This window comes from Drosophila bipectinata, chromosome 4 (genome assembly GCF_030179905.1).
Source record: "Drosophila bipectinata strain 14024-0381.07 chromosome 4, DbipHiC1v2, whole genome shotgun sequence".
Lineage (NCBI taxonomy): Eukaryota > Metazoa > Arthropoda > Insecta > Diptera > Drosophilidae > Drosophila > Drosophila bipectinata.
The window spans coordinates 1,624,802-1,630,373 of record NC_091740.1 but is presented as its reverse complement, the minus strand read 5'-3'; positions in this window follow the sequence as shown (position 1 = coordinate 1,630,373).

The following is a 5,572-nucleotide window of genomic DNA, read 5'->3' as shown; positions in this document are numbered from 1 at the left end:
TAGTGAAGAGCTTTCTTTCCAATAGGTCGTTCTCGGTACACATAGAAAGTGCAACGTCCACCATAAAATACATCCCAGCAGGCTGCCCGCAAGGATCCTGCCTTTCTCCAATCCTGTATAATATATTTACAGCAAATTTTCCAGTTCTGCCCGGTTGTTCCATGTCGGTATTCGCTGATGATACAGCTATTTTAAGCTCAGGTAGATTATCATCGGAGATCACCAACAAATTAACTCTAGCGTTTGAAAAAACTAACACATACTTCCGAAAATGGAAAATCCTCGTGAACTCTGATAAAACGCAGGCAATCTACTTTACAAGAAAACGGAAAAATATCTACATTCCCAATGGAGCAACCATGCTAGGGAATACTTATGTTAGCTGGGAACCTAGCGTCAAATATCTAGGACTAATTTTAGACAAAAAACTGAAATTTGGCGACCATATAAAAAACACCATTAAAAAGGTGAACATCACGGTTCGAACTCTCTACCCCTTCATAAACAGAAATGCCCACCTGAGCTTAGAAAATAAACTATTTCTATTTAGATCAATTTTCCAAGCAATAATTTTTTACGGTGCACCTGTCTGGGCAGATATAGCGAAATGTCATTTAAAGAAGCTTCAAGTGTCCCAAAATAAAATATTAAAAATGATTTACAACCTACCTTGGTACCACGCTACGACTGATCTTCATAATACTGCTAACATTGAGTTAGTTGCAGATAGACTTCCACGCCTTACTCGGTGTTTCTACTTAAGATGTCAGAATTCGACGTACCCTCATTTAAACGATCTAGCCTTAGATTATAACTTTTAGTTGTAACTTAGACCTAAAGTTTTATTTTTGTAGGTTAAGATATTGTAAGCGGTTTTTGTATTTTTCCCGCACACTTTAATATTGGATACACCAAACAATTTGTCACCACCCATTATCTATTCTATTCATTATCTATTTTTTTTTTTTGAAAATAAAAAAATGTAAATTTTATTTTTTATTTATACAACTTGGTGTTAAACCTTTATTTATTAAACGTAATTATTACAAGACACTTTTGATTTCTCTTAAATATTTTTTGTCAACCGCTCGCGGTCTCGGTCAAAAAGGGACTGACTTCTTAATTCTAAATCTGATCCAAAGAACCTCGGCCATCAGTTGTGTTTAGATTAGAGGCTTAAGATGAAAATGTCGCATCTGATTGTGAAATTGTGAAGTATTGTGAAATTCGATTAAGCTGATCGATGCAATTTGGTGGGTACTTGAAACGCAAAAGGCGTAATTGATTGGGCTTCGGAGGGAAGCTGATGTTTACTTTTGATTTTGATTTGTTTATGGGGAACCGAGATCGGACCTCAGAGCCGAAGGCAAAGCCGAAAGCAAATGCAGAGTTTAAAAATATTGTTTATAAGATTCATAAGTGGAAAGCCATAAGTGGCCTGTATTTACGGGTTGGATAACTCTCCGCCTTCTAAAATGGATCGTCCCGATTCAATATGAAATTCGTTTAAATGATCTCTTAATTCTGTTAAAAAATGTTCTTGGTTAATACATTTTTCTGGTTCAGGCCGATGTTTTTTGGTTACAAATAATATAGCATTTTTGTATTTTATAATAAGTGAAAAAATCAAATATATAATGATTAAAATTAATAATATAAATGTAGTGATATTTTAGTATTCTTAATTTTAACGAAAGGGTTTAAAATGTTTATACTATCTAAAGAAAGATCAGAGTTATTTGATAATATGTAATCGGATATTTCATAATTTTTGAAGTGGTTCGTAGTTACGTATTCAAGAATTTTATTTTCCAAATTAGTATATGAGATATTATTAATTTTAGTTGTACCATTAAATGTTATTAAAAACGAACCATTTAAATGGGAGTTGTTAAGAATATTGTTCCCATTTATAAGAATGGCATGATGTATGATGTCAATTTTTTTATTTTTTCCTCTTATTTTTTTACAGGTTAATTTCTCACCATTTATTAATCGGGTAAAACAAGTTTTTTTGTTATTTAAAGTGCAATAATTATTAAAAAGTTCGTTCTTAAAATTAGACATTTCGTAAAAAACATTTTCGCGTTTTGCGACTTGATTGCTTAATACTAGTTATCCATCGATTTGGGAAATCGCTCTAGGGTGATATATTTCACATCTGTTTTTTATTTTTGGGTATTTTATAAAAATTATTAAAAGTTCTTTATGCAATGCGATTTTAAAAACAGAGATGTCCATTAAGTCAGCGATAATTATTGGTTTTTGTTCATGTTTTAATATTTCCAAGATGTCATCATTGTTTATAGTTTTGGTATTCAAAAGGTCAATTTTCGCTGGTCACTGTGTCAGTTAAATTTTTAGATCAAATGTTAATAATCGTAAGCGATGTTTTCGAAGTGGTAGATCTAGATCAATAAATACTTTTTTAAAATCATCGGAAAGAGATTCTATTTCTTTGAATAATTGGGAATTGATAATAGACTGCTTATTATTGTTTCAATTAATTCATTAATTTTATTCTGAACTGTAATAAAATCATCATGGTCCGGAGTTCCATCTAACCATTTCCACACGGTGCCTAACTCATTTATCCCTCTTTTTAATCTAGTAATTGTGATTAAATTCTATGTCATTTTAATTTCCCATTTCCCCAATTTCCCATCCCTTTTATTAGTATCCCTTTTAATATTATCTGATTCCAAATTTATTATTTCTTTATAAAAGCTTAAGTTAGTTACATGGAATAAATCTCCGTATGAATCGTACGTCAATACGTCTTTATTGTCCTTAAATAAAAGATATTCGTGACTTGTATAGTCAATTATTTCTGATTTTGTTAATAAAATAAGGTGTAGTATGGTAAGAAAAAAAAGGCATGATACATAAATACTTAGAATTTTATATTATCTTTGTGAATAATTCTATTTCTATTGTTGATTATTATTTTCTGATTTTGTTAATAAAATAAGGTGTAGTATGGTAAGAAAAAAAGGCATGATACATAAATACTTAGAATTTTATATTATCTTTGTGAATAATTCTATTTCTATTGTTGATTATTATTTTGTTGGGTAAATTTTCTTTAACTATTTGTTTTTTATATCTGGTTTTAAGTTTATTTCTTTCCCCGTGTTTCCTTTCATAGACTTCCTGTCCTACATGATATTCTTTTTCTTTTCTGTTTTCATTATGTGTTTCCAACATTTTCTCTTGAGTATCTTTCAAAAGTTCAGGAATGTTCTCGTGCTCTATTTTATTATATAATACGTCAAAAGGTTTTTGGTTCGTTGTAGAATGAATGCTCTGATTGCATTCTTGAGCGGCTCTTATTATTATTTCGGAAAAGTCAGTTAAATTAAATTCTTCTTTAATGCATCGAGCTAATTCTGTTAATGTAGAATGTGCCCTTTCAACCTGTCCGTTTGACGTGCTGTGCCTCGGGTCTGCGTAATGTAAAGTTAAATTGCACCTTTGTGCGAAAGATTTAAATTGGGCCGAGGTAAAGCTCGGTTCATTATCGGTCATTATTACTTTTGCTTGTGGAAAATGTTGAAGAAGTTCCATTACTTTATTTTCGATATTTAATTTATTTTGAGTTTCTTTTACTACTAGAAATTTTGAGTAAGCGTCAATACAAGTTATGAAAGTAAGACCTTGCGCGTAGTATATTTCAATGTGTAAATTTTCTCCTTCTTTACTTGGAATTGGGGCTTCCCCAATTGGAATTTTTATTGGGTGCCTGTTATATTTATTTTCGTTTCAAATCACGCAATTTTTAATATATTCTTTTAATTTTTTAAAACAGTTTGGCCAATAATATAATTTACTGATCTGTTTGTAATTCTCTTCTAGCCCCCTATGAGCACGGCTGTGCGTTTCTTCTATTATTATAGCTTTATCTTCCTCGTTTTCCACGTCTTGTAGAAAGATTCTTGTATAAAGGACGGTGTTTGTGAAATTATTTTTTAAAGGTAATTGAATTTGAAATAAGTCCTCTAAGGTACAATGAATTCCTACCGTAATGTTAGGTGGAAGATACTCTCTTAATATAGTTATTATATTTTCTGGTGTGTCATATTCAATTAAATGTCGTGTCCTGTCAAAAATTTTCAGTGAGTCATGTATTGTATACCTCCCCGTTGTTGTTTAAACTTATTTAACGGTTTACGGGTCTCTTGTATTACATTTTCAAAACTACTTTCAGCTGAATGCTGTGTGTTCTGATCTGAGTCTGACTGGTCTGTTTGTTCTATATCGCTGTTAGTAATATTATTTATCTGAATTCGAGATAATGCGTCTGCAACTACATTTGTTGTACCAGTCTTTAATGTTATTCTCCGGAGTAAAACTTTGTATGAAAGAATACCATCCTTTCATATCTACATTGGGATTTGTATCCGAAATTGTGTAAGATAAAGTTTGATGGTCGGTTTGAATTTCAATTCCAATAACTCCGTATAAGTAATTTCTTAGATTTTTAAGAGCCCATATTATCGCTAAAAGTTCCTTCTTATTAGTAGCATAAGATTGTTCTGTTTTAGACAAGGTTTTTGAAATAAAAGTAATTGGGTTTCCTTCTTGAGATAAAACTGCACCAATTGCGACGTCTGAAGCGTCGGTGGTCAAGGTAAATTTTTTATTATAGTCCAGTTGAGCAATGAGATTTTCTTTCAGCTCGTTAAAAGCTTTAATTGCTGGTTCATCCAGCTGAATTAACATTTTTGTTGACATTCTTTTTGAGATTTTTCCATTATGACCTCCAAGATATTTTGTTAGAGGTTTGGCTATGTAGGCGTAGTTTGAAACAAATTTTCTATAATAGCCCGTAGAACCTAGGAAACTTCTTAGTTCCCGGATATTTTCTGGAAGCGGATATTTTCTAATGGTTTCAATTTTCTCTGGGTCTGTCTTGATGACGTTATAGGATACCATGTATCCTAGAAAACGGGTTTCGCGTTTGAAAAACTTAGATTTTTCTAAAAAGATTTTCATGTTTGCCCTCAATAATATATTTATAATTTTGTTTAGATCTGTATAGTGTTGTTCAATTGAGTTTGAGAATATTATAATGTCGTCCATATAGACATGACATGTTTTCCCTATTTCTTCTCTTAGAATATCGTCCATTGCTCTCTGAAAGATTCTTGGTGAAAAATTCGTATTTTCCATTATTTTTTGAAAAAGCTGTTTTTTTGACATCAGATTCTTTCATTAGTATCTGATGAAATCCTGACTCTAAATCTATTGTTGAAAAATATCTTGCTTTTCCCAAATTTGATAGAATTACTGATGGGTCTTACATTGGGTACCTGTCAGGTATGGTACTTTCATTTAATTTTTTATAATCAATGACGAGTCTTAATTTACGGCTTCCGTCTTGATTCTCTCCTTTCTTTGGGACTACCAGAAGTGGTGAATTGTAAGGTCTTCTGCTAGGCCTTATTATTTTTTCTGATAACATTCTTTTGATTTCGCTATTCACGAAGTCGTTGACAGATAGAGCACACGGATATTGCTTCCCGTATATTGGCCTATCGTGGATAGGATTTATTTCCCCCTTTATGTCTGT